Below are 23,728 nucleotides of genomic sequence, written 5' to 3'. Positions count from 1 at the left end.
ATTTTCATCGGTGGTCGGTCGGCTACTGGTGGTGGCTGGTCGGCCACTGATGACACGAACTCCTCTTTTTGATGCAACAGAGAGCAGACAGAGCAAAACAATGTATTCTCACAGGTTTGTGTGTACTGTTTACACTCCTTATCATCAAACAAGCTCAAATGAGTGAAACCCTTGGCTCTCAAACCACCAATCATGCAATTTCCATGCATGATGGCTAAAGAACCAAGTTTGTACAAGTTAATGAGTGCAAAACAAGACTCAAGAAAGACCACCACCCTATCATGCATGATCAAGGGTGATGGTGACCAAGAAAAGTGGCACATTTCATCACTTTGAGTATGAAATGTCCTATTTTCCTTGTGTTGAATGAACTCTGATTTGAACACGTGCAATACAACACGAAAGATGCTTATCTTGCTTCTCTTACTTGCCATTTTTTGTTTACTCATTTTAGTTGCCGATTCATTCTTTAATCGATTAAGTCCAAAAGTAAGTGTCTTCTAAAGGAAAGAAGTGTCAAGCAAGGGGTAATTTAAGGCATAAGCGAGATCATGCCGTTGGTAATGTACCCTCAAAGAGGATTAAACCATTAGGCATAATTCCAATCTTAATCTAAAAGGATCCCAAGTGTGAAACAACTCTCAAAAGCAAATAAAAGAGTGAAGCAAAGAGGGAGGTTGCAGAGATTTTAAGTGCTCAAATGGAGTGCAAAACAATACTAAAACATGTTATTAACTCAAAACAATGATGATTAAAGCATTAAAACATCAAGCTAGGGAAGGAATTAACACTACAACTATGCAATACAAGCCTCAACTAAACTAACCAGCCCAAAACAGAGCTAAAATAGGTTAAAACAGAGGCAAAACATGATGGACTTGAGCTAAGTTAAGCTAGAAAAATATGCTATCTCATGAAGGTAACTAGGCATGCAAACAAGACACAAGGAGGGGAGGCTAACCCCTCCAATTTTAGACTTCAAAAGTTGATTTCTACCACTGAAAAACCTCTGAAATTTAGTGGTTAAAAGGCCCAAAAAAGTTGATTCGAAAGTGATGAAAAATGGTACAACAGCTTAACAAACAAAGAAGCAAGAGGGATGGACAACCCCTTAACTCAAAAGGGGCTCAAACCACCACTTTTAAGCCACAAAAATAGAGTTTTTTACAGTTCAAAATCAGCCCAAAAATAGTTTGAAGAGATGGCAAAACAAGTGCACAAAAGAAGCTTAAATAACAAGTGTTATACCTCTTGAAGCTAAGGCACAAAATAGGCACAAATCTGAGTTTAAACCACCTTCTAGAGCTCAAAGGAGGCTCCAAGTAATCTCAACCCAAAGATGAGGGTGTTTGGTTAAGGGTTCATGTACAAAAGCTAAGAGAAACAAAGCAAGTGTATGCAAAATAACAAGAGAGAGAGAGAGAGAGAGATTTTTGTTCTAAAAATGCTAACCCCTCAAAAATTGGAGAGGAACCCCCTTATTTATAGAAAAACACCCCTTGAGCTTAGATACATCCTACCATACACATGTATAAAGATGCAGCTCAGTGAGCAACAACTGGCACAACTGCGACAAATATATACAAATATCTGGAAAAAGAGACTGGTGGTCGTCGGCCATCAGTGATAGCCAACCGGCCACCATTGGTAGCCGATCGGCCACACCCATGGCTGACAGAAGCCTCCCATGGCCAATAGGTCACCAAGAGGTCCAGACACCAAGTTTTGGACCAAAACAAGGCACAGAAAGTATAAGGTTCAAAGGCTCAGAGGCAGGGCATTCCGCCGAGGACTTTGGGCACTCAAAACGAACACAAACACACAATCATCGAGTGCATGAGCGATGACATCTAAGTCTTGAGAACGGTCGAAAATGGGGTGTCTACAGTTGCCCCTCTTTGACAGAACTCGGGAGTCATGAAATGACGGAAGTGAATGTCAAAGCCCATAGACGACCCATTTTTGACAAGGCCGAAGACTTGGACAAACAAACGAGCAAAACAAGGAACGGTTGCGCCCGCAGGCTGCCTACGTATCCCTTTGCAAGGAATCAAACCAGCATAGTTCTGGGGCGAGATGCAAGTGATGTGCACAATGCAGAGAATAACCTATGATCATGCAATGAGATTGTAATGAAACATCTAGATGCAAATGTCATGCAAAGAAATGCAACATTTATACAAACCCAAACACGGTACAACAAACTCAAACATAAACAGAAGTAAGTAAACATGAACCAAACCACATTTCAATAAGAAAGGATGTAAGAAAAATAATGCAAACTTAACTACGCATCACGCAGGAAAGGCAAAGAATAACACAACCGTCGGGCACACCCGAGGTGTCAAACAAGATCCTAATGTGTTGCACGCAGAACGAGAGAAGGGTTGGTGTGAACACTGGGATGCACCCGACTATTCTGAACTAAAGGGAACGGTGATAAACATCGGAGCACATCCAAACGTTTGTAACCCAGACAAGGAGTGGTGATAAACATTGGAACACATCCGAATGTTTTTAACCAAAACAGGGAATGGTGATAAACATTGAAACACGTCCAAATGCTTTTAACCAAAACAGGGAGTGCTGATAAACATCAGAACATGTCCAAATGCTTCTAACCAAAAGAGGGAGTGGTGATAAACATCGGAACACGTCCAAATGCTTTTAACCAAAAGAGGGAGTGGTGATAAACATCGGAACATGTCCAAATGCTTTTAACCAAAACAGGGTAAATCGAAGGACATGAATGATCTCACTTGGAAATCCTCTGAATGAACCGTACATACAATATCGTGCCTACATAAGAAAGGAACTCAACAAGCATAACATAGTAAGAGTTCACATTCTATGCAAGATGAATAACCATGACAAAATGTTAGGGACATGTTTTATGCAAAACATGCAAGAAACAAAATAGAAGCAAAGTCTATGCAACGAGAACCAGAGCATGTTCTATGTGACATCAGAATGCATATTCAATGCAATAGTACAAAATGCATGTTCTATACACCATCAATTGCACAAAATGCATATTCTATGCAAAATTAGCAACTGCATGTTCTATGCACGATAATTGGAAGCATGTTCTATGCAAGTCCTATGCGAAAATGGAGGAATGCATATTCTATGAAACAATGGAGGAATGCACATTCTATGCAACAATGGAGGGATGCACATTCTGCCTGCTGGAGGCGTTAGGCACTTCACACTGGCAGATTTCTTACTGTGGGAGCCAGACTCCCATCTTTCAGCCGTTGCCGTTGAGGTACGAATTCTATGCACTTGCACATTTGATGTTCTTTACTTGCATTTCTTGCACTAATCACACTCTTACACTGTAGTTTCAGCAATGCGATTACATTTGTTTTACACTTCTTTTTCATTGAACTGTATTTATACTGATTCACTTGTCCTCTACCACAGGGTGACGCTCGTGCATACAGGGGCTATGGGGCCACGACGGCCAGAGATTGGTATGACGAGCTCCCTACCGGAGTGCGAGCTATTGTTGATGAAGCAAGCTTTGGCCCATTCTGCTCTGGATTGTCACGATTCGTAGTCAGCTGTTCACTTCTTGGTGCACTAGTGGAGAGGTGGTGGGACACCACCAACTCTCTCCCCCTTTCCACTACCAGAGAGATGACGATGACCCCTTACGACTTTGCCATGATCACAGGCCTAGGCACAGGGGGTGATCTGATCCCTCTTGATCCTGATATGGGGGAGTGAGAGGCTACTTGGATTGAGCTTGTGGGGTGCGCCCACCTTTGTTCCGGACAACCCAGGTCAGATACAGCTGGTTTGAAGAGCGGTTCCGGGGGACCGAGCTGGAGACAGTAGAGGAGATAGATCACTACACTTGGGGTTTTCTGATGTTCCTTTTCGGTACCACCGTGTTCACGAACAGGTCGAACACCGTAGAGCTATACTTGTTGAGCACACTGGTGGTTCTCCCCCTAGTGAGTTTCTACAATTGGGGCGGGGCCAGCCTCGCCATCCTATACAACTATATGAGCTCGACCTCCCGCGGGATTGGACTCTTGATTCGAGGCTACTGGCAAGCCTGGGAGGTACACATCTCAGTTCCCTCTTTTTACTTTGCATTTTCTATTCAGCATTTCTTGCTTTATATCTGTTCAACGTATGTACTTTCTACTTTGTACTTTCTATACCAGTTCATGCACTGTATGCTTTCTTCTTTGCATTTTCTGTATCTGTTCATACACTGTTGACGATATATCATTGTACTTTCCTTACAGCTATGGGTGTATGCATATTTCCCTACTCTTGCCTCGGAGCCAAAGGTGGAGGTTCCATTGATGGTCCCCTATTCACAGGTGTACGATAGTCAGCTTCGCTGCAGTACTCACGACCCCTTTCTTTCTTTAGGCGTTACTTCGATACCGTAGTGTAGACACCCCATTTTTGACCGTCCTCAAGACTTGGACGTCACCGCTTGAACACTCGGTGATCATCCATGTTTGTGTTCGTTTTGAGTTCCCGGAGGTCTTGGCTATGCGCCTTGCCTCAAGATCTCTCGACTCGACTGTTTTTTGTCTGGTTTTGCACCAAACACTTGTGCTTTGCCTTGGAGGGGCAGGGAATGGCTTGTGAGCCACCCCCACACTCCACTGGCCATGGTTTGAGGCCACCGGCTATGTTTTGTTGCCACCGGCCAAATTCTTTGTCGGCCGGCACTATAGATGGCCGGCCGGCTATCTTTTTTTGGTCAATTGCATTTTTGGCCGGCCGACTACTGTGCATTTGCTTTTGCAGATAATTTCATGTAGCTGGCATGCACTTCGCTCCCCTCCATACACGTGTATGGAGGGATTTCCCTCTTAGCTAGCTTGTCTCGTAAGCTTACAAGATTGAAGCTCTATAAGAGGAGGCCTCCCCTCCCTCTTTTAGAGGTGAGACAACTTAGACAGAATTTTCAGAGGGTTTTGAGTTTTAGGGTTAGGGTTCAAATATCCTCCATCTCTCTCTCTCTCTCTCTCTCTTGTGTTTTGTGTGTATTTTGTCTTAGTTTTGCACACAAAGACCCACCATCACACATTTTCTTGGAGCTGAGGCCCTTGAGGGTTGTTTTTGGAGTTGTGGAGCTGGTGTGAGCTTGAAGAACCAGCTGGCTCACCATTGGTGAAGAGGGTCTACAAGGGTAAGAAACTTGTCCCTTTATTCCCCATTTTTGCATTGCATTTTTGCCTACCTTGCATCTGTTTTTGAGCTTTGTGTATAACATATAAAAGTTCTGATTTTTAGTGCTCTAAATAGTTGGTTAACGTTGCTTTAAGCTTTGGGGTCGTTTGACCCCTCTTAAGGCTTGTTTGGCCTTTGTTTTGTGTCATTTTGGTTGAGCTCCGGGACCATTGTGTTTGGGCCTCCTCACCACTGAAATATTGAGGAATTTCAGAGGTGAGGATGGTGCCTTGAGGTCCTAAGAAGGAGAGGGCCACCCCTTCTCCTTGTTGTCCTTGAAAAGGGTCATTTTAGCCTGTTGAGAGAGCATATTGTTTAGGTTCATGTTGGCCATGCCTTAACTGATTTTTGTGTTTATTATGTCATAATATAGCTCTATTTTCAATTGGTTTTGGAACACCACGCTTGCTTAGCATACATGCCTTGTAATGACATGTTTAGGTCTTAACATGCTTTAGGTTTTGGTCCTTGTTCTAGCATGATTTTGGCCAAGCTTTGTGAAGCTTTTGTGTTTGTTTTAGCATGCTTAAGCTCTGTTTTTGGTTGTTTTGGTCGACCATCACATGCTTAGTATAGCCACCTTGTAGTTTGGCTTGTTAGCCTTGGTTGTGTGAGTGTGTAGCATGCATTACTTGCAGTGTTTCAGTGGTTTGGAACCACTTTCCATGTTATTTAAGTCCTTATAATATGCTTGCATGCTTGCATTTAATGCTCATTTGATGCTTTAAGAGGTTGTGTTGTATGCTCCATGTTTAAGCATTTGTGCATGCCTCCATGTGTTGATCATTTAGATGCCATCTAGGTGGTTTTTCAGGACTTGCCTTAACATGATTTAGGATTGTTTTGATCTATTTTGGTCATTTGCTTCATGTGTCATATGATAATGCTTTAGGTCCTTGGACCAATTACATGCTTTGCTTGATTTGACTAGTTGTTTAGCACCTCTTTTCTATGCAATTTCAAAGCTTAAGGTGCATGCTATTTGTCCATGATTGCATCCTCTTAAGTGTGCTTGAGAGTTATTTTTTGACATTTAAAGTTTTAAGCCATGTTTGCATGCATGCTTATGTATGTAGATACTTGGCTCATGACACATTGTTGCACACTTTTGTGTTGTTGCATTTGGCATGCTTTGTATCTAACATGTTGTCCATATTGCACCTTGCATGTGTGCATGTTGTTGTTACACTTTGCATGCTTGGTTAGTTGTATCTTTTCATTACTTGCTTGCATGCCCATATTTCACACTTAGGCTCACATGCTTAGGATTGCATTGCATTGACATGCATGCTTCACCTCTTGATCAAGCCATGATAGAGTGTGAAAGCCCCTTAGTTTGTTTATGTGCATTGCATTTCTTTTGAAATCGAAATGCACACTTGATTCTTTGGGCCATCATGCATGGAAATGCGTGATTAGTGGCCCGAGAATCGAGGCCCATCCTCCTTTGAGTCATAAATATGATAATGAGTGTGGTTGGTGCATACATTGCTTGAAATACATTGCCATGCCAAGTTCTGTCCTCTGCTGCTGTCAAAACAGATTCAGCAGGAAGATTTGGCCTGCCTAGCCTTTGTCCATGGCTGGTTTGGTCCCCTTTTGTTTGCCTCTTGCATGTGTAGAGTAATCCCATTCATAGCTTATCAAAGGAGCATGTCATTCTTGCATGTATTGACCATGTTTCAGTGGATTTTTAGTCATATTTTGGCATGCCATGATTATGCTTTTGGCTGGTTTGGTGGCCCCTCACATGCTTCATAGGCTTGTAGTGTAAATCATGCTTACTAGCTCACATTGCATGTTGTTTTGGCTCCTTATTCTAGCACCTTTTGGCCACACTCCAAACATGTTTTTTTCATATTTTGGGCTGCCTTAGCTCTATTTTTAGGCCTCTTGGTCGATTGGTGCTTGCCATGCATGGTTATAGTGTAATAGCCTTGCTTACCTTTGAGTTTTGGGGTCCCTTGCATGTGTTTCTTAAGGAATTTTAGTGCTTTGGCATCATTGAATATGATATTTCAGAGTTTATAGGTGTGCCATATTCTCATGTTTATCATGTCTTCAATGTGTTTGAGAGTTGTGCTTTTACACCCCATTTGGGAGCCATTGCATGAGCTTCATTTTTGTGCACTTCAAGGCATCATCTTAGTCCATTTTGCCACTGTTTTGGGCCTGCATAGGGACTATTTGGGGTTGGTTTGGTCATTCGAGCATCGCTTTGCATACCTCTAGTGTAATGTGCTTCACTAGTTTCGGTATTTGAGCCTTCCTGCATGCATTATGTGAGTCGTTTGCATGATTCAGAACCATTTTGTATGTCATTTCAGAGCTGGAATATATGCCATTATATGCCATACTTCATCTTTTCCATGTACTAGGAGAGTTGCATCTTGTGCTATGACTTAGAGCCCTTGCACCTTGCATGTTTGCATGTGTTTTGTTACCTCATTTCCATCATGTTTGGCCATTGATTTTGGCATGCTTGAGAGCTACCCATGCTAGTGTAAGTCCATCTCACCATGTTGTTGCATGCTTGTTTCATTTTTCATGTTGTTGCATGCTATACATGTTCACATGTTTAGGTTGAATGCTTATTGCCTATTGCCTATTGCCTATTGCATGCTTGTGTTGCTTTGTTAAGTTCATCATGCATGTATTACATTGGTCTAAGTATACTTGCCTTTGCATGTTATTAAATGTTAGCCTATTGACATGTTGTTGCATGTTCATCCTTCTTGCATACTTGTTAAGTTACATGCTTGTTTGCATGCTTGTCTTTGCATATTGTTATATGCTAGCTGCCTTGTATAGCATTGTTGCTTGCATGCTCATGTTGCATTAGTTTGCTTGCATGCTTAGGTTGCATAACATTGTGTGCGCATCCCTTGCCTCTTGAATCAATCATGATAAAGGTTGGGGCCCTTATGTGTTTTTGTGCATTTCATTTGATATCAAATTGCACACTTGGGGCCTTTAGCCATCATGCATTGAAATGCGTGATTGGTGGCCCGAGGGTCGAGAACCAAACCCCCTTGAGTTCATAGCATGATAGGGAGGGTGGTCGTGCATACATTTTCTTGTAAATTCCTTGCCATGCACTGTCTGTCCTCTGCTGCTGCAAAAACTGAGTTCTGCAGGAACAGATGGCCGGTCGGCCCTCTTTAATGCCGGCCGGCTACCAAAGTCCAGTCGATGGCCCCACTTTTGGTCGGTGACCACTTCCTAATGGCCGGTGGTCCTATCTTTTGGCTGGTGACATCCTACAATGCTCAGGGAGTAATTTAGAGGCATCTCAAGGATTTTCACAGTTCTCAGAGGTACAAAACAGTGCAAATAGAGGCAACATGTGGCATGGCAATGGGTTTCCGAGCGAGGCGAATCGAGCATGCATGCATTTGACCCTCTTCCCGAGGCAACTTTACAGCTTTAATAGCTTAATTAATTCATTAATTAATTAATATTTTGTAATATTTAATTAGCTAGAGTAGTTAATTATTTATTTGGTTTGTATTATTCTTTTGGCCCCTTCGAGATAGGGCGAATTTTGTAGTAAGCGTGCGTGTGTGTGATGCATGTCTTCCAACCCCACGCCTTTCTTCCTTTTACTTACCTGCTTTCAATGGTTAGTCTTGGGGCACGTTTCAATTAGCATACTTATGATAGCATGTTTGCATACATTCATTCGTATTGCACGCACCGGGCTCGGCATATCATACTAATTGTATAGTATTTCAATTCCAACTTGAATACGTGTATCGAGTTGTCGCATTTCACATGCCATTCTTAGGGTAGCCGAGCCTATCTTAGTTGCATTTTGCATGCGTTGCATTAGCCATTGCTAACATGAACTAGAATCATGCATGATTACTAACTAGTTTCTTGTTTTGGCTCGGAGTATACTGTGAGTGTTTATGCTTTAGCATCTTGCATGTATGTGAATGTTAACATGACAGCATGCTTGCCATGAGGCTAATTGCTTATGTGATATAACTGCCTGAATGCCTGTGGGTGAAGGTTGGATTGCTTGAATTGGAACAATTCATTGGAATCCGTGTTTTAGCCTACTTGCGAGTAGCACCTTCAAACCGTTTTTCAAAACGAACACGAGATGTCTTGTTCCAATTCAGGCGACCCAGTCTATACTTGTATGTTGTGCGCATCACATAGTAATTCTAGGCTAATAACCGGAATAAGAGCACATATGTTTTCAAAACTCGATATCATGCTTAGTAGTGGCTGATCTTTGATCGGGCGAGCAGGGGTGCTCATAGCTGACCTTCCCCAATTGTACCCAAGTTCCCGAGCCGAGGCAACTTTGGTGATGACGGACACGTGGCCTTAGGCACGAGTCAGGGTTTCCTAAATTCCCCCAAAATGAAATATTTAGGTGGCGACTCTGTATCTGGCAAAGCAGTCCATTTTTGGCACTTCTTTCTAAAAATCAGTTTTTCAAAACGATTTACCGGATTTGGATTCTTTGGTGATTTATCAATCTCACATCGCACATTGTGAGATCAGATTAAGAACCACGACATTTGAGCCCGAACTGTAGTAAAGCCCAGATGAACAAAACGGGATTTATCCCGGGACGTTTGGGGACGTCTACACCTGGACTTAACTTTCTTGTTAAAAGCCCTGGCAATCCAGCGTTGATATCCTTGAACATGCTATAGTGTTTTCAGCCTCCTCTCGTTAAACAACATAAGTTCCTTGAACCTGCTTTGCTGCCAATCCGCTTCTGCTACCTGGCATTTAGCCATAACCCGCAGCGACAGAACCTCTATTTCAATCGGAAGAACAGCTTCCATCCCATAAACCAGAGAATACAGAGTTGTCCCACTAGATGTCTGAATTGAAGTCCTGTAGCCTTAGAGAGCGAATGGCAATTTGTCTGGCCAGTCCCTGTAAGTCTCAACCATTTTCTCCAAAATGTGCTTGATGTTCTTGTTGGCGGCCTCAACAGCTCCGTTGGTTTGCGGCTGATATGTGGATGACTTATGAAAAGCCACGCTGTATTTCTCCAACAAGTCGATCACTTCTTTCTTGAAATGGGAGCCATTAGCTGAAATGATCTCGTTCGAGACTCCGTAACAGCAAATGATGTTATTCCTGATGAACTTTGGCTACATGCGATGCTTTCAACATTGCATAAGACTGAGCTTCCATCCACTTTGTGAAATAATAAATTGCCACCAGGATATACTCATGCTTATTCAAGCCTTTCGGCGTAACTGCCCCAATAACATCAATTCCCCAGATTGAAAAAGGCCATGGTGAAGTCATGTTGTACAGATTTGATGGCGGGATATTAATGCGATTTGCATGAATTTGGCATTTGTGGCATCAAGGAACAAAACCAATACAATCCTTCTCCGTGGTTGACTAGTAGTAGCCTTGCCTGAGAATCTTCCGAGCTAGCATTACTCCGCTCATATGTGCTTCACACTCTCCCCCATGGATGGCCTCCATTAAGCGCTTCGACACTTCTGCATCAACACACAACTTGTGCATTCTCAGATGACCACGTTTGTACAACTTACCCCCACAGATGATAAACTGAACGTCCATTCATCATATTGCCCTTTTGTCTTTAGCATTTGCCCCTAGTGGATAAACCTCCTATTCTAAGAAGTTCCAAATATCATAATACCAGGGGTTCTGATTTTGTACTTCATCTATTGCGGTGATCAACTCGTGGGCCAGTGCATATCTTTGCTTAATAATAATCGGACACATCCAGACTCCCAACGCGATGTCTATCATGGAAGATAGAGTTGACAAGGCGTCAGGGAATCTGTTGTTCTCTCTTAACAGATGCGTGAAGGTTAGCTTCTCAAACCTAGGAATCAGAACATCCAGGGTTTGGTGATAGATTTTCATTCTTTCTTCCTTAACCTTCCAGTCTCCTTTTGCTTGAGACACAACTAGGTTCGAGTCCCTGATGACGTCCAACCTTTTTGCACTAGTTCCAAGGCGGCTTCCAATCCGGCGATACATGCCTCATATTCTGCTTTGTTGTTCGATATTTTGAACTGGAGTTTAAAGGCTAAAGCTATGTGGGAATTGCCGGGTGCTATCAGCAACACCTCTATCCCATACCCGTATTGATTAGATGCTCCGTCAAAATATATTGTCTAGGTTTCTTCCTCAACTTGCAGAATAGCCTCATTTGGGAATAGGTATTCTACTGCTTCGTCCCCTTCTACTGGGTGATCTGCCAGAAACTCTGCTACTGTTCTCCCTTTGACAGACTTGTGAGTCACATACTTCAAATCAAATTCGGAGAGAAGTAGCAACCAATGGGCTAGCTTACCCGTAAGTGCTGCTTTCTCGAAGAGATATTCGATAGGATCTAACCTCGAAACCAGAATTACAGAGTGAGCTAATAGGTAGTGCCTCAACTTTCGGGTAGCCCATACCAAGGCTAAACAAGCCTTCTCCAACGGGGTGTAACGGGTCTCATAGTCCAGCATCTTCTTACTCAGGTAATAGATGGCCTTCTTTACTCTATCCTCAAATTCCTGAGCAAGCATGTAGCCCATAGTCGCGTCCATTACAAATAGATACAAAATCAACGGCTTCCCCGGCTCGAGTGGCGACAACACGAGCAGGTTCTGAAGGTACTGCTTGATCTGCTCAAAAGCGAACTGACATCGGTCATCCCATTGGAATTTCTTTCCTTTCATCAGGAAAACAAACAGTGGTTCACAAGTCAAGGTTAATTTTGCAATAAACCGTCTTATGAGTTGCACTTTACCCCTAAAGCCTCGCACTTCTTTTACAGTCCTTGGTGGTGACATTTCTAAGATGGCTTTGATTTTGGAAGGATCAACCTCGATGCCCCTCTGTGTGATCAAGAAACCCAGAATTTTCCCTGCTGTTATGCCCAAAGTGCATTTCTGTGGATTTAGCCTCAATCGATATTCTCTGATCCATTGAAAAAATTTCTTTACGGCGATGTAGTGGCCCTCTCTTTCCTTGGACTTGACAATCATGTTGTCCACATACACCTCAACCTCTTTATGGATCATATCATGTAGAATTGTGGTTGCAGCCCGTTGATAGGTGGCCCCAACATTTTTCAGACCGAACGACATCACCCTGTAGGAGTAGGTCCCCCATGGCATAGTGAAGGCAGTCTTCTCCCTATCCTCGGGTGCCATCAGAATCTGGTTGTACCCAGAAAATCCATCCATAAAGGAGAGCAATGCATGGCCTGCACTGAAGTCCACCAATTCATCGGTGTGCAGTAGAGGAAAGTCGTCATTCGGACTAGCTTTGTTCAGATCTCTTAAATCCACACACACTCGAATCCTGCTATCTTTCTTCGACACCAGAACAATGTTGGCCAACCATGTCAGATACTCAGCTACTAGCAAAAACCTTGCATCTATCTGCTTGGTGGCCTCTTCCTTAATCTTCAAAACCCAATCCGGGCGTAAACTCCGCAGCTTCTATTTGATGGATCGGGCCTTGGGATCAAGAGGGATCCAACGCTGTACAATCTCAGGATCGATTCCAGGCATGTCTTCGTAGGACCACATGAAAACATCTTTGAAATCTTTAATAAAGTGACAAAGCACTCACGTTCCTTCGAAGACAACATGGACCCGATCTAGACTAGACGTGGATCCTTCTCAGTACCCACATTAATTGGAATGATTTCATCAACAAAGGGTTTTACAAACCTTTCCTCCTCTCGATCAACCAAATGTTTCAAAACCAGAGGAATTCCTTCCTCGTTATTTTTATGAAGATTTTGAAAGTCATAATCAATGCAGTACACAAGTGGCACAAAGAAGTACTCAGAAACTGCAGTGGTATTAACATTCAAAAGATCCAGCTCATCCAATTCCTTGGTTACAACCAACTCAAAAGAAAAGGAAAAAGACGACCTAGACAAAACTACGGCATCCGAGTTATCAACCCTAGGAATGCCGAACTCTGACTCAGAACAACTGGAATCTAATTTCGACTCCACAGACTCTGTGGAATCAGATTCCAGCTCACTACCTGATTCAGGACTACTGGACAAAAAACCCTCCTCTAGCTGCCAAGTGAGGGACGGTGCGTTGGAGGCATCCAGAATACCACCGAAAGGGTCCACACCTGATTGGTCTATGATCATGGGAATGGTACGGTCATCCCCCAAGCTCTCCGGATTGATCTGAGGATCCAAAAGGAGACAAGCCAGTATCTTAAGTTCACTGCTGTTGGACTCACCCTCTGTACTCTATTCAACCTTAACAGTTAATTAAGTCTATTCCTTTGTGGCTTCACCCTCTTGCAGCTGTAAGTCGAAGAAAATGTCAAAATCGGCTAGACGCCGCTTCTCGGAGTTCAACCATGGCTTAGGAAAGCCGCAAAATGGAAGTCTTCCCCCTCCCGGACAAAGCGGTCATTCAGAGTTCCATGAATTGGCCTATGCACAAGCTCATAGTGCTTCCCAGTTTGCTTTGCTTTGGCTTTTCCTTCAATTTCCTTCCCTTTTCTCACCCAGTTTTCTTTGGTGGGCATATAACCCAAGCCAAAGGCATGAGGATTATGTGGCACTTCGGGCAGTGCGGTGACGCCTTTTTAGACGCTCTTTCCTAATCCCATCCCGGGTATATGTTGTAGCTTGTTCAAGAGGTACACTAATTGAGCACTGACGTACAACCCCTCATCAATAGCCAAGATATCTTGTACCACCTAGGCCTCAACCAAGGTAAACCCAGATAAGAAAACATCCTCATCACCGTGTACAATCTCCAGTATCAGTATAGTGACCTCCGGCAGAGAATGTCTAGAAGAATTCCCGAAAACAATGGCTACCCCCTTTCCAAGAGGGTACTTCAACATTTGATGCAAGGTGGAAGAAACAACTTTTACTTGGTGTAGCCAGGGTCACCCAAGTAAGAAGTTGAAAATAGTTGGAACATCCAGGACGTGAAACTCAATGTCCTGTTGGGCCGGCCCGACCTGTGTTCTGATCTGAATTGTTCCCATCACCTCTCTGCTTGCTTTGTCGTAAGCCCAAAACACCTGGGTTGTAGGTACAAAGTCCGCTGGCTTCAAGCCAATAGCATAAGCCATGCACGACGGAAAAACATTGATTGCAGACCTAGTGTCAACCAATACAACTGGCACCCACTTCTCTCTACATTTAAGGGAAATGTATAAGGGTTTGTTATACGTAGAGCCCTCGGGTGGCAATTCCTTATCCGAGAAGGTCAAAGTCGGCGAAGCACCTCCCAAGAAGACAAGTCGCACTAGTTGCTCTGGAGTTGTATCGATAGAAAGCTTAGCCTTATCCATTGCTGATAAGACGGCTTGCCTGTGTACTCACGAAGCCATGAACAACCCCCAGATGGATATGTTTCCTTGGATCTTCTTTAGTTGCTTTAGTGCAGCTTCTTCTTCCAACTGCTTGTCTTTCTATTTTTCAGCCTCCTTATCCTTTTCGGATGCTTCTGGTTGGTCTAAGTGTGGGATGGGATCTACCTAAATGCCTGCATTTTCCTGGACATTAATTGTGACCCCGGGTGTCAGAATTCCCACTAGGGGTGCATGGGATGCTGATGCTACTGTAGGTTGCGGCTGCTATTGTTGAAGCCTTTCTATTACCTCCACTTGGCGGGCTACAACCTCGGCCTAGCGGGCTGTGGTCTCAGCTTGTCGGGCAGCATCTAGCTATATTTTCTCAATAGTTTGCTGGAGTTGGCGCAACACGTCTTCCATGTTGGCTAGAGGACTTTGAACTGTCGGAGCCGGCGAATACTCTTTGTCTAGAGTAGAAGTAGATGATTAGGCCTAACTAGGCACAGACGAGGTAAACGGTGATTGCTGAATTGGCGAGTTCTGTAAAATCTTCCTCTATCTAGTAACCGGCAAGAGTGAAGCAAACACTGGCTGTCCTCTTACAAGATCCTCGAATCGGTAAAGTCGCCTTACTCAGGTCCAGAGTGCTTGGGGGGTAACAGACTCGTCTGAAGCAATGGTGTAAAATTACCTTGCAAAAAGAAAATAAAGCAAAAAGAAACAAAAATAAAAAACCGCACAACACCTCGGCTCAGACATAAACAACACGCAGTTGCAATCATAAGCTGGAGAATAGTACTCAAATATTGATTTCTGCCCCAAAACTGATACCCAGACTTGCAACTGATACATGCATTCTTGCAAAGTTTTACTCTAAAAACACGTGTCAAACAAGCAAGAGCCAAAAACACCCCTATGATGGGGAAGGGTTACCCTGTCCTAATTTTGTCAGGAGCTAGGGATTCACCACGAAAATAAGCGATTCCAAGCAATTCCTGCATTCGGGTGAGCAACCTGCCCTAGTTTGGAATAGTCTCTATGGCTTCCGCTATGCAACTAGGTCGATTGGTTAAAAAGGGTACCTCAGCAAGACTACCTAATATACCTCTCACACCTAACACTAAGAAGTGAAAAGAGGATCAAACAATACTGCGATAGTGCAGATCCAAGGGTTCTGTTCCCATCGTGGCAGAGCCCGCAACCGGTCAGCCTTTTGGCAAGATTTTCAAAGCAAGCCTCTGGCAAACCGTTTAGGAATAACAGATGGGAAACACTGTGACTTAGGCGCACCAATGCAAATTCAAATGCAAAGAAACACATAAGTGTAGATAAAAAATTCATATCATGAGTTCGAGTCAAATTCTCCACATCCCCAGCAGAGTCGCCAGAAACTGTGGACTCGCCTTTTTTTGCCCCTCGCCTTTCAAAAAGGGTTTGAAAAGAAGGCCTCACCATTTGGATTCCCGCGGTTTTGAATCTAGTCTCACAAGTGCTATGTGAAACTGATAAACACCAAAGAGTCCAAATCCGACAAATCTTTTTGGAAATTCGATTTTAAAACAAATAATGCCAAAATTGGACTGCTTTGCCAGATACAGAGTCGCCACCTAAATATTTTTTATTTTGGGGAAATTTAGGAAACCCTAACTCATGCCGAAGGCCACATGTCCAGCATCACCAAAGTTGTCCCGGCTCAAAAACTTAGGTACGAGAGGGGAAGGTCTTGAAATGAGCACCCCCGCTCGCTCGATCAAAGATCGGCCTCTACTAATCATGATATGATTTTTTATAAACATTATGTGTTCTTATTCCGGTTATTAAACTAGCTTTATTATGTGACGCACACAAGCAAGTATAGACTAGTCGCAAGACTTGGAACAATTCAACGCGTGTTTATTTTGCGAAAAATGGTTTGAATTTGCCACCACAAGTGGGCTCAAAGTTTACGGATTTGCCACTAAACATAGTGGGCATAAAACATGATTTTGCCACAACAAAGTGGGCTTAAAACGCGCATTCATTGAATTGTTCCAATTCAAACAACAAGCCTCCATCCACAAGCATTCATGCAGTTTAGCATTTAAGCAGACAGCCTCATGGCAAGCACACTATCATGGCATTATGGCAATCACACTCATGCAAGTATGCTAAAGCATAAAGATTTACCGAGTACTCTAAGCCAAAAAAGAAATTAGTTAGATAGGTGCATGATCCTAACTATACAAGATGTCTAATGTAATAGGCTCGGCTACTAATATGGAATATGAATCGATTTCAACATGTGATAAACATGTATTCAAACAAGTATTGAAAGTGCAATGCAGTTTGAATGATGCACCGAGCCTCGGTGCATGCAAGACAAGATGAATGGATGCAAGAATGCGATATGCTGATTGAAATATGCTCCTAATCTAAGCATCGAAAGTGATTAAATAAAAAGGAGAAAGACGAGGGGTTGGAAGACATACACACACGCACACACACTTATTACAACATTATGCCCTCGCGAAGGAGGGTTCGAATGAATAAAAGCTAACCAACTAGCTACGCTAATTAAGCTAACTATTACAACACAATTGAAACGAATTAACTAACTTATTCTAAGCTAATCAAATAGTACAAGTTGAATTAATTAGCTAAATACTAAGCTAACTAATTAACTAAACAAAGCAATTAAATGGCCTCGGAAAGCAAGGGATGCATCCATGCTCGATTCCTCTACCGGAAAAAGTCACCGCCTTGCCACTAAATGCCTCTGTTTGCACATTTAAACACAAACAGTGCTGCTAACTCCCAAAATGCCTCTGCTTAACCCTACCAACACACTATGCAATTTTCATTGCTGGCTAACAGGGGCATGTCGGCTACCAATGGTGGCCGGTCGGCTACCACTAGTGGCTGGTCAGCTACTGATGACATGAGCTCCTCTTTTTGCTGCAACAGAGAGTAGACAGAGCAAAATAGTGTATTCTCATAGGTTTGTGTGTATTGTTCACACACCTTATCATCAAACAAGCTCAAATGAGTGAAACCCTTGGCTCTCAAACCAGCAATCAAGCAATTTCCATGCATGATGGCCAAAGAACCAAGTTTGTACAAGTTAATGAGTGCAAAACAAGACTCAAAAAAGACCACCACCCTATCATGCATGATCAAGGGTGATGGTGACCAAGGAAAGTGGCACATTTCATCACTTTAAGAATGAAAAGTCCTATTTTTCTTGTGTTCGAATTAATGTCTGTAGACACCACATTTTTGATCGTCCTCAAGACTTGGATGTCATCGTTTGAACACCCGTTGATCATCCATGTTTTTGTTCGTTTGGAGTTCCCGGAGGTCTCGGCTACGCGCCTTGCCTCAAGATCTCCGAACTCGACTGTTTAGTGTCTGGTTTTGCACCAAACACTTGTGTTTTGCCTTGGAGGGGCAGGGAATGCCTTGTGAGGCATCCCCACACATCACCAGCCATGGCCAGAGGCCACCGGCTGGTGTTTTGTTGCCATCGGCAATGTATATTGCCGGTCGGCATTATTTATTGCCGGTCGGCTGTCCATTTTGTCAAAATGGCAATTTTGAGCAGCCGACTACTGTTTATCTGCTTTTGCAGATATTTTAATACAGCTGTCTTTCATTTGGCCCCCCTCCATACACGTGTATGGAAGGATCTCTCTCTTTAGAAGCTTGTCATGTAAGCTTTACAAGACAAAAAAGCTCTATAAGAGGAGCCCTTCTCTCTTGTTGAAGGGTTAGACATTTTAGACAGCCATATTAGGGTTTTGAGTTCTAGGGTTAGGATTGATACACATTCTATCTCTATACCTCTCTCTCATTTGGCCTTTGTGTGTGTATAAGTGTGTTTGTCCATACTATTGCACACAAACACATAGTGTTACACCTTTGCTTGATTCTTGAAGGATCAGAGGTTGTTCTTGGTGTTCTTGGGTGGTTTTGAGCTTGAAGAACCAGCTGGTCCACCATTTGTAAAGAATGTCTTCAAGGGTAACAATCTTGCCCTTTTATTCCCCATTCTTGCATTGTTTTTTTCCCTATCTTAGAACTATTTTTGAGCTTAGTGTATAATACAAAAAAGTTCTATTTTTAGGCCCTCTACATAGTTTGTTTAGAGTGTTTTGTGGTTTGGAGGTTTCTGACCCCTCTTAATCCCTGAGAGGCTCCATTTTGTGCCATTTTGAGTGAGCTCCGGGACTTTGGTATTTGGGCCTCCTCACCACTGAAATCTTGAGGGATTTCAGAGGTGAGGATGGTGCCTTGAAGTCCCAAGAAGGAGAGGGCCACCCCCTCTCCTTGTTGTCCTTGAAAAGGACCATTTTTGGCCTCTTGAGGGAGCACCTAGCTAAGCTTCATGTTGGCCATGCCTTGGCTGTTTTTTATGCTTATAATGTCATGATATGCCTCTATTTTTAGTTGGTTTTGGTACACCATGCATGCTTAGCATACCTACCTTGTAATGCCATGTTTAGGCCTTAACATGCCTTAGGTTGTAAACCCTTGTTCAAGCATGCTTTAGGTCTAGCTTTGTGAATCTTTTGTGCTTATTTTGCCATGTTTGAGGTCTGTCCATAGTTGTTTGGGTCGACTTTGGCATGCTTAGTATAGCCCCTTTGCATTTTTGGTTTGTTGGCCTTAAGTGTGTGAGTGTGTAGCATGCATTACTTGCCTTATTTTGATGGTTTGGCACCACTTAGGGTATCATTTCAGTCCCCTTAGCATGCTTGTATGCTTGTCTTGGATGCCCCTTTGATGCCTTATGAGCTTGTCTTGCATGCTCCATGTTTTGGTCATTATGCATGCTTTTGAATTTGAGCCATTTAGATGCTACCTAAGTGGTCTTTTGGGCTTTGTTTTATGTGCTAAAACTTTGTTTTTGGTCAATAAGTTCATGCCATGTTTGGTCTTGCTAAGTGTAGTTCAATACTTCATTAGTTTGCTTTGAATGCTTGGGCTATTTGTTGCATGTTTAGCTTATCTTGCTTGCTTGGTTTGGCACCATGTTCTCGCATGATTTTTAGAGCTTAATGCATGTTATTTGTCCATGTTTGTACCCTCTTGAGTGTGCTCGAGAATTGCTCTTTAATGCTTAAGTGTTGGTCCTTGTGTGCATGCATGTTTGCATGTCATTTAGCCCTCATTTCATAGCACTTTGGCCCCCGTTTTGGGCCTAGCATAGGGCTGTCCAAATTAGTGTAAGACCATCCTCTTATGTTATTGCATGCATTCCTTGCACATTATCACATATTCACTCCATTTCACCTTGTGTTGCATGCCATACGTAATTGCATTTTGTTGCAGTGCTTGAGTTGTATGATATGTTGTTGTATTGCTTAGGTTGTAATACATTTGGCATGTATTCTCTCCTCTAACCACTTAACATGTTATTGCATGTTTGTGCATTGCCCATGTTCATGCTTGTATGCTAGTTTGCATGATTAGAGTTGCATTGCATTGGCACGCATGCTCTACCTCTTGACCAAGTCATGATAGAGGTAGAAGCCTCTTGGTTTGATTATGTGCATTGCATGTCATTTGACATTAAAATGTGCACGCTTGGTCTCTTGGGCCATCACGCATTGAAATGCGCGATTGGTGGTCCGAGAACCAAGAAGCATGTCCCTTTGACTCACTCACATGATAAGGGGCATGATTGGTGCATATACTGCTTGAATTGCATTGCCATGCTCTGCCTTGCCCTCTGTTGCTGTCAATTGCAGATTCTGCAGGAACTTTCTGCCAACCGGCAGTGATAAGTGCCGACCGGTAATCCTTCCTCTGCCGATAGCTTCACCAATGGCCGGTGACCACATACCACTGCCGGTGGCAATCCTACTCAGTCGGTGGTGTCCCCCAATGTCCAGAGAAGCAATTCTGAGACTTTGACGGTCTTCAGAGGAGCAGAGCAGGGAAAACAGAGGCAAATTGCGCATGGCAGTGAATTCCCGAGCAAGACCGAGCATGCATTGCATTGAGCTCTCTTCCCGAGGCGGTTTACTGTTTTTCCTAGCTTAGTTAGTTTGTTAACTAATTAGGTAATTTGTAATAATTAATTAGCTTGCGAGTTAGTTAATTTGTAATATTTATTTGGCCCCTCCGAGCGAGGGCGAATTTGTAATAAGTGTGGGTGAGTATGTGTGCATGTCTTCCAACCCCCACTTCTTTCTCCCTTTTACTTACCTGCTTTGATGGTTAGTAATAGGTCATGATTATATTAGCATACCTTATGTTATGCATGCGTGCATTCATACATTTGTCTTGCATGCACCGGGCTCGGCGCATCATGCTAACTGCATTTGTACTTCAATTCCAAATTGAATACGTGCATCAATTGATTGCATTTCACATGCCATGTTTAGGTTAGCCGAGCCTATTCTAATTGCATTTTGTAAGCGATGCATTAGGCACTTAACATGGACTTGGATCATACATTGATTGCTAACACGTTCTTGTTTTGGCACGGAGTACGATGTAAGTATTTTCATGCTTTAGCATACCGCATGCATGTGAATGCTATCATGACAGCATGCTTACCATGTGGCTAGATGCTTATGTCTTATAAGTTGCCTGAATGCCTGTGGTTGAAGGTTGGATTGTCTGAGTTGGAAAAACTCGTTGAAATCCGTATTTTTAGCCTACTTGCGAGTAGCAAATTCCAAAGTGTTTTTCAAAACAAACGGATATGCAATGCTTATTTCCAAAATTAGGCGATCTAGTCTATACTTGTTTGCTGTGCGCATAACATAGTAATTCTAGGCTAATAACTGGAATAAGGGCACATAACGTTTTCAAAAATGGATATCATGGTTAGTAGAGGCCGATCTTCGGATCGGGCGAGAGGGGGTGCTCATAGCTGACCTTCCCCAATCGTACACAAGTTCCCGAGCCGAGGCAACTTTGGTGATGACGGACACGTGGCCTTTGGCACGGAGTCAGGGTTTCCTAAATTCTCCCATTTTAAAATATTTAGTTGGCGACTCTGTATCTGGCAAAGTAGTCCATGTTTGGCACTTCTTTCAAAAAATCTGTTTCTCAAAACGATTTGCCGAATTTGGACTTTTTGGTTCAGATTAAGAACCGTGACACAAATCGAGTCCGAACTGTAGCGAGGGCCCCCCCTCGCGGGCGCGTGCTACAATGTCCAATTCGAACACATGCAATGGAACACGAAAGATGCTTATCTTGCTTCTTTTACTTGCATTTTTTGTTTACTCATTTTAGTTACCGATTCATTCTTTAATCGATTAAGTCCAAAAGTAAGTGTCTTCTAAAAGAAAGAAGTGTCAAGCAAGGAATAATTTAAGGCATGAGAGAGATCATGCCATTGGTAATGAACCCTCAAAGAGGATTAAACCATGAAGCATAACCTCTATCTTAAGCTTAAAGGATCCCAAGTGTGAAACAACTCTCAAAAGCAAATAAAAGAGTGAAGCAAACAGGGAGGTTGCAGAGATTTTAAGTGCTGAAATGGAGTGCAAAACAACACTAAAACATGTTATTAACTCAAAAGAATGATGATTAAAGCATTAAAATATCAAGCTAGTGAAGGAATTAACACTACAACTGTGCAACACAAGCCTCAACTGAACTAACCAGTCCAAAACAAAGCCGAAACAGGTTTAAACAGAGCCAAAAACATGCTGGACTTGAGCTAAGTTAAGCTAGAAAATGTGCTACCTCATGAAGCTAACTAGGCATGCAAACAAGACACAAGGAGGGGAGGCTAACCCCTCCAATTTTGGACTTCAAATGTTTATTTTTACCACTGAAAATCCTCTGAAATTTAGTGGTTAAAAGGCCCAAAAAAGTTGATTTGAAAGTGATGAAAAATGGTACAACAACTTAACAAACAAAGAAGCAAGAGGGATGGACAACCCCCTAACTCAAAAAGGGCTCAAACCACCACTTTTAAGCCACAAAACGGAGTTTTTTATAGTTCAAAATCAGCCCAAAAATAGTTTGAAGAGATGGCAAAACGAGTGTACAAAAGAAGCTTAAATAACAAGTGTTATACCTCTTGAAGCTAAAGCACAAAATAGGCACAAATCTGAGCTTAAACCACCTGCTAGAGCTCAAAGGAGGCTCCAAGTAATCTCAGCCCAAAGATGAGGGCGTTTGGTTAATGGTTGATCTGCAAAGTCTAAGGGAAACTAAGCAAGTGTATGCAAAATAACAAGAGAAAGAGAGAGAGAGAGAATTCTACAGAGAGAGAGAGAGAGAGAGAGAGAGAGATTTTTGTTCTAAAAATGCTAACCCCTCAAAAATGGAGGAGGAACCCCCCCTATTTATAGAAAAACACCCCTTGAGCTTAGGTACATCCAACCATATACGTGTATGAAGATGCAGCTCAATGAGCAACAACTGGCACAGCTGGCAACAAATATCTGCAAATATCTAAAAAAAGAGACTGGTGGTCGTCGGCCATCAATGATAGCCGACCGGCCACCACTGGTGGCCAACCGGCCATACCTATGGCCGAGAGAAGCCGTCCATGGCCGACAGCCTTGGGGGGTGTCTGATAGGTCACCAAGAGGTCTAGACACCAAGTTTTGGTCCAAAACAAGGCATATAAAGAACAAGGATCAAAGGCTCAAAGACAGGGCATTCCACCGAGGACATCGGGCACTCAAAACGAACACAAACACACATTCATCGAGTGCACGATCGATGACGTCTACGTCTTGAGGACGGTAAAAAATGGGGTGCCTATAGTTGCCCCTCTTTAACAGAACTCGAGAGTCATGAAATGACGGGAGTGAATGTCAAAGCCCAGAGATGACCCATTTTTGACAAGGCCGAAGACTTGAACAAAGAAATAAGCAAAACAAAGAACGGTTATGACCACAGGCTGCCTTCGTATCCCTTTGCAAGGAATCAAACCGGCGTAGTTCTGGGGTGAGATGCAAGTGATATGCACAGTGTAGAGAATAACTTATGATCATGCAATGAGGCTGTAATGAAACATCTAGATGCAAATGTCATGCAAAGAAATGGTACATTCATACAAATCGAAACACGGTACAGCAAAATCAAACATAAACAGAAATAAGTAAACATGAATGAAACCACATTTCACGCAGAAATGATGTAAGAAAATTATGCAAACTTAACTACGCATCACGCAGGAAAAGAAAGGAATAACACAACCGTCTGGTGCACCCGAGGTGTCAAACAAGATCCTAACGCGTTGCACGCGGAAAGAGAGAAGGGTGAG

Source organism: Camellia sinensis, chromosome 6 (assembly GCF_055761805.1).
Source record: "Camellia sinensis isolate YWXY chromosome 6, ASM5576180v1, whole genome shotgun sequence".
Lineage (NCBI taxonomy): Eukaryota > Viridiplantae > Streptophyta > Magnoliopsida > Ericales > Theaceae > Camellia > Camellia sinensis.
This window is presented reverse-complemented; position numbering follows the sequence as displayed.